At 44.7% G+C, this 7,069-nt stretch overlaps 1 pseudogene; it reads left to right on the forward strand.

The window, feature by feature from the left end:
• The first annotated feature begins 6,366 nt into the window (after nt 1-6,366).
• On the forward strand, nt 6,367-6,484 carry LOC124790789 (annotated as a pseudogene).
• The last annotated feature ends 585 nt before the right edge of the window (nt 6,485-7,069 follow it).

The raw sequence follows: 7,069 nt of genomic DNA on the forward strand, positions 1-7,069 counted from the left end.
AACTTACCAAGATATGATCGTTTGAAATTTTCGCCTCATCACGCATTTTGCTCCAAATGCCTCTAGAGAACCTATTAACCTGTAAGGACAACTCTTATTAGGATGTGTGGTTGTTTCGCAAAGGATAGTTCAGTCACCAACGTAAACACCGCTGGAGACGAGCAACAGTTATTGTAGATTCCATGCTGTATCTGAGGAAGTACGAGACGAGCATTTAGTTTGGTGCGAACACGTCAGACGGATAAAGGGGATTGTTTCATGGGTCGACACTTCATATTTGCCGTATTATTGGCAAAGACCATCACTGAGAACATTGTTTTAACTACGCGATTTATTTCGGCCAGTGCTCACATAAACCGACCGTAGCAGTTCCAAATACTAGTCCTTATCAGTAGCGCATACAAACTTATTAGGCGATGGCACGCTAGAAATCAACATCTCGACGATATACCTACTACAGGACACCGGTAGAGTTCTCGTTGAAATGTAGATTCCTAGCGTGTTTTAACTCATCCGTCGCCGAAGAGTGTTTATGGGCTGTTGATATGGACGAATCAGTTGAAACCGCTGCAGTCATTACACAATTCATACCATCATTTACTGAAATAACCTGAATAGTTACTGATCTACGACGTTTTGGGCATCTAATATTCCAACAACTCCGCCATTCTATGTTTCCATTTATGTTCGTGTTTTAAGCAAGAAGAAAAAAGTTCAATCTAACGTACCGTTGGTTATCGTTAATATTGAGAGAACCTTTACACCTGACTTTCTGCTCCACTGTATTGTAGATTCCGTGCTGTATCTGAGGAAGTACGAGACGGAGCAGGCGGCGTGAAGATTTAGCAGGAGCCGTATCACCCTAGGAAGCAGCCGGCGCCTCGTTTTTACGCGGTTATTAATCGGTGCGCTCCCGCCTCGTGGCATGATGAATTCCGCCGTCTGCCGTCTGTTTCTTCTCTTGTTTTCCATTTCTCCGCGTCATACTGAGATTCTTTAATGCCATCAGAAATCTGTGCTCATTATAGTCTGCCATAATTCAGGGGCCCTAATCAAGCCGGGTGTTTTAAAAAATATAGGCAGTGGTGGTAGTGTAGGGAAAAATAAAGAAGAATCACGTGGTTCTGCAGCCACGTCAAAACCAAATGTGTGCAAGTCATTTCTTCGTCGGGGAAGTCATCATGGGAACAAGTGCCCTCTAGATTCTACATTTACACTACGGGCCATTAAAATTGCTACACCACGAAGCTGACGTGCTACAGACGCGAAATTTAACCAACAGGAAGAAGATGCTGTGATATGCAAATGATTAGCTTTTCAGAGCATTCACACAAGGTTGGCGCCGGTGGCGACACCTACAACGTTCTGACACGAAGAAAGTTTCCAACCGATTTCTCATACACAAACAGCAGTTGACCGGCGTTGCCTGGTGAAACGTTGTTGTGATGCCTCGTGTAAGGAGGAGAAGTGCGTACCATCACGTTTCCGACTTTGATAAAGGTCGGATTGTAGCCTATCGCGATTGCGGTGTATCGTATCGCGACATTGCTGCTCGCGTTGGTCGAGATCCTTTGACTGTTAGCAGAATATGGAATCGGTGGGTTCAGGAGAGTAATACGGAACGCCGTGCTGGATCCCAACGGCCTCGTATCACCAGCAGTCGAGATGACAGGCATCTTATCCGCATGGCTGTAACGGATCGTGCAGCCACGTCTCGATCCCTGAGTCAACAGATGGGGACGTTTGCAAGACAACAACCATCTGCACGAACAGTTTGACGACGTTTACAGCAGCATGGACTATCAGCTCGGAGACCATGGCTGCGGTTACCCTTGACGCTGCATCACAGACAGGAGTGCCTGCGATGGTGTACTCAACGACGAACCTGGGTGCACGAATGGCAAAACGTCATTTTTCGTGTGATCCAGGTTCTGTTTACAGCATCATGATGGTCGCATCCGTGTTTGGCGACATCGCGGTGAACGCACATTGGAAGCTTGTATTCGTCATCGCCATTCTGGCGTATCACCCGGCGTGAAGGTATGGGGTGCCATTGGTGACACGTCTCGGTCACCTCTTGTTCGGATTGACGGCACTTTGAACAGTGGACATTACATTTCAGATGTGTTACAACCCGTGGCTCTACCCTTCATTCGATCCCTGCGAAACCCTACATTTCAGCAGGATAATGCACGACCGCATGTTGCAGGTCCTGTACGGGCCTTTCTGGATACAGAAAATGTTCAACTGTTGCCCTGCCGGCACATTCTCCAGATCTGTCACCAATTGTAAACAACTGGTCCATGGTGGCCGAGCAACTGGCTCGTCACAATACGCCAGTCACTACTCTTGATGAAATGTGGTATAGTGTCGAAGCTGCATGGCCAGCTGTACCTGTACACGCCATCCAAGCTCTGACTGAATGCCCAGGCGTATCAAGGCCGTTATTACGGCCAGAGGTGGTTGTTCTGGGTACTGGAGGAGGAGGGAGGAGGAGATTAGTGTTTAACGTCCCGTCGACAACGAGGTCATTAGAGACGGAGCGCAAGCTCGGGTTAGGGAAGGATGGGGAAGGAAATCGGCCGTGCCCTTTCAAAGGAACCATCCCGGCATTTGCCTGAAGCGATTTAGGGAAATCACGGAAAACCTAAATCAGGATGGCCGGAGACGGGATTGAACCGTCGTCGTCCCGAATGTTCTGGGTACTGATTTCTCAGGATCTATGCACCCAAATTGCGTGAAAACGTAACCACATGTCAGTTCTAGTATAATATATTTGTCCAATGAATACCCGTTTATCATCTGCATTTCTTCTTGGGGTAGCAATTTTAATGACCAGTAGTGTACATATACACTCCGTAAGTCACCGTACGGTGCATGGCGGAGGGTGCCGTGTACCACTACTTGCCGTTTCCTTTCCTGTTCCACTCGCGGATAGACCAAGGGAAAAACAACTGTCTACTCGTATATACCTCCGACTGAGCACTACTTGCTCGCACCTTATCTCCCTGCTCGTTAGGGGAAATGTACGTTTGCAGCAGTAGGATCGTTCTGCAGTTAGCTTCAAACGCCCGTTCTCTAAATGTTCTCAATAGTTTTCCTCGAAAACAACGTTGCTTTCTCTCTAGAGATTCCCATTTGAGTTCCCGAAGCACATCCGCAATACTTGCGTGTTGTTCTAACCTATCGGTAACAAATCTAAGCGCCTTGTCACGGTTTGCGCTGCTCCCTCGGGCATGGGTGTGTGTGTGTGTGTGTGTGTGTGTGTGTTTGTGTGTTCTTAACGTAAGTTAGTATAAGTTAGATTAAGTAGTGTGTAGGACTAGGGACCGATAACCTCAGTAGTTTGGTCCCATAGTACCTTACCACAAATTTCTAAAACAACTCTAGCTACTCGCCTCTGAATTGTTTCGGTGTCTTTCTTTGATCCGATCTGGTATGGATCACTAACACTCGAGTAGTACTCGAGAATAGGTCGCACTAGCTTCCTATATGTGATCTGCTTTGCAGATGAACCACACTTTCCCAAAATTCTCGCAATGAACCGAAGTCGATCGTTCACCTTCCCTACCACAATCCTCACATGCTCCTTCCATTTCATATCGCTTTCCAGCGTTATCCTACAAAGTTAAACGACGTGACTACGTCAAGCAGAACACTGTTAATGTTACATTCGAACATTACGGGCTTCTTTTTCCTACTCATCCACATTAACTTACATGTTTTTATATTTAGAGCCAACTGCCATTCGTCTCACAACTTTAAATTTTGTCTAAGTGGTCTTGTATCCTCCTAAAGTAACTTCGACACCTTCCCGTGCACCACAGCATCATCACCAAACAACAGCTGACTGCATCCCTCCCTGTTCGGTAGTTCATTTATGTATATATAGCAGTCCCATCACATTTTCCTGGTGCGCTCCCGACCGTACCCTCGTCTCTGAAGAACAAATGCTGTCGAGGATTTTGGTTGTGGGCTCTATGGCTCAAGAAGTTTTCGAGCCACTCACGTACACTATGTGATCAAAAGTATCCTGACACCTGGCTGAAAATGACTTACAAGTTCATGGCGCCCTCCATCGGCTGTGCTGTAATTCAGTATGGTGTTGGCCCACCCTTAGCCTAGATGACAGCTCCAATCATAGTCCAATCAGGTGCTGGAAGGTTTCTTGGGGAATGGCAGCCCATTCTTCACGGAGTTCTGCACTGAGGAGAGGTATCGATGTCGGTCGGTGAGGCCTGGCACGAAGTCGGCGTTCCAAAACATCCCAAAGGTGTTTATAGGAATCAGGTCAGGAATTTGTGCAGGCCAGTCCATCACAGTTATGTTATTGTCGTGTAACCACTCCGCCACAGGCCGTGTATTATGAACAGGTGCTCGATCGTGTTGCAAGATGCAGTCGCCATCCCCGAATTACTCTTCAACAGTACACTTTTGTGCTGTCACGTGTCCCTTCATGTTTCCACTTCACTATCACATCGGAAACAGTATTTAGGAGTGGAAATCTCCCATACAGACGTATGACACAAGTGACACCCAATCACCTGACCACATTCGAAGTCCGTGAGTTCCGCGGAGATGTGTATCTGGGAGCCTATTTCGTACCGTCGTACCTTCTTTAACTGTCTGCAGTGGGATACTGTATCAAATGCTTTTTGAAAATCTTGAAATATGGAACCTGCCTCTCGCCCTTCACCCAAAGTTCGCAGTATATCATGTAAGAAAAAGGGCATGCTGAGTTACAAACGAGCGACTCTTTCTAAAACAGTGATTCGTGGACGTAAGCTTTTCTGTCTCTAAGAAATTTATTATATTCGATCTCAGAATATGTTCTATAATTCTGAAGATAACCGATGTATGGATATTAGTCTGTAATTTTGCGGATCCGTTCTTTTGTCCTTCGTATATACAGGAGTCACCTGCACTTTAAGTGGCTTGGGACTTTGCGATGGGCCAGTGATTCGCAATAAACGCAAACTAAGAGGCCAACGCCATAGAGTACTCTTTGTAAAACCGTGTTTGGATTCCATTCGGACCTGTAGACTTATTTCTTTTCAACTCTTTCAGTTGTTTCTATACACCAAGGATGCTTAATATTGTGTCATCCGTACGGGACTCTGTGCGAGGGTCAAATGACGATATGTTTGTACGATTCTTCGGTGTGAGCTATTTCTTAAACATGAAATTTAAAACTTCGGTTTTCGTTTTTCTGTCTTCAACTGTCACACCAGACTGGTCAAAGAGTGACTAGATAGAAGCAATGGACCCGCTTAGCGATTTTGCATAGGACAAGATTTTTCTCGGGTTCTCGGCCAGGTTCCCTTGCGTTCCATCCTTGATCCATTGCTTTTGTCATTCTATATATGAATAAACGCTAAGAAGTGCCAGTCCATGCTCACACCATATCCTAAGTTGATCAGCGAACATTTTCGTGAAACACTTCCTCCATTGCTTCTTAATGCTGCTTAATTATCATTTAAAAATTCAGTAAACGACCTTGGCATAACCTGGGACTAGTATATAAATTGGGAAGAACAGTATACAGGAACTGTATCTCCTGCCTATGTTAATGTGAAAATTCAGAAAAATATTTTCAACTCCAATTAAAAAAATCTCATTTCCGTCCTTAGCCCAACTGTGATATAGTTCAACAAGACATAGGTAAGGAAAATTCCAGAGGAGTAGAGCAGGCTATGAAGGTTTGCCTAAGGTATGGGTGCAACATTTGGTTTTTTGATAAAATAAGTGCTTGCTATATTTGGATGCGACCGGATAGGTGACGTTATTTTCACAAGCTCTGTTTACTTCAGCTTAGTTGTCGGTGTCCTCAGCAACTCTCCTCGCATATCAAATACCTTCCTTCGTTTAATAACTGCAGTACCAAATCGAATACGTCCAGTCTTGGCAGTATCTTTTCATAACAGTAAATCTTTCTTCTACCACATTTGAGCCACACGTCTGCGGAACAAATTACCGAGTAACCTTAGTCTTATGCAGAACCATTCTCCATTTTAGAGGAGATTAAAGCTTAGTCTGTTACCATTGACGTAACTTCCCTTTAGCTTCCCTCTCGATGTATCCCAGATGTTTTCCTATAACTGGGAATCAGTATCTGTCACTTTGGAAACCATCTGTTTAGTATTCTATCCATCCCCAAGAGCTGTTGATGTATGTAAAGAAATAATAAGCAACCAGCTGCATAAAAGAAATTTAATTTCTTTACCGGTTTCGAGAACTTAGCGCCCTTCATCAGAAGTTATACCTATTGAGTGCGAGTGTCAATACAGCAAAATATTGCGGTGCTCAACTATCTGCCCTAATCTCATTCCTTTCTACATCTTTTTTCATTCTCCTATCTCATTTACTGCCAACGGCCTTGCCGCAGTGGTAACACCGGTTCCCGTCAGATCACCGAAGTTAAGCGCTGTCGGGCTGGGCTATCACTTGGATGGGTGACCATCGGGTCTGCCGAGAGCTGTTGGTAAGCGGGGTGTACTCAGCCCGTGTGAGGAAAATAGAGGAGCTACTTGACTAAGAAATAGCAGCTCCGGTCTGGTAAACTGACATACGGCCGGAAGAACGGTGTGCTGACCACATGCCCCTCGATATCCGTATCCAGTGACGCCTGTGGACCGAGGATGACACGGCGGCCGGTCGGTACCGCTGGGCCTTCATGGTCTGTTCGGGCGGAGTTAATCTCATTTACTGATCTTGCCTTGTTATTTCACGCTCTTCCATCGAAACTCAACTTTTTCTCCACATTGATTCCTTCTGCACTGCTTTAACACTTTGTTATTAGATTCCACTACTCACATTCGAATAAAACGTAATGAGCAAATTTTTCGGTATTAATATGACTGACTTTTTTTAAATTCCACATATTTATTACTATTCATATTCACATTATTATTATATTTATTATATATTGCTCATGTACTATGCAAATTGTAGTATTAATTCATAAGCATGCCTCTTTAGATGTAAGAGAGTTCCTAATATTTCCACGTTAAATAAATGAATAAATAAATATTGCGCGCATTACCAAGCGAAAAGGTGTAGTGGGTACACA

The sequence above is a fragment of the Schistocerca piceifrons genome, chromosome 3 (assembly GCF_021461385.2).
Source record: "Schistocerca piceifrons isolate TAMUIC-IGC-003096 chromosome 3, iqSchPice1.1, whole genome shotgun sequence".
Lineage (NCBI taxonomy): Eukaryota > Metazoa > Arthropoda > Insecta > Orthoptera > Acrididae > Schistocerca > Schistocerca piceifrons.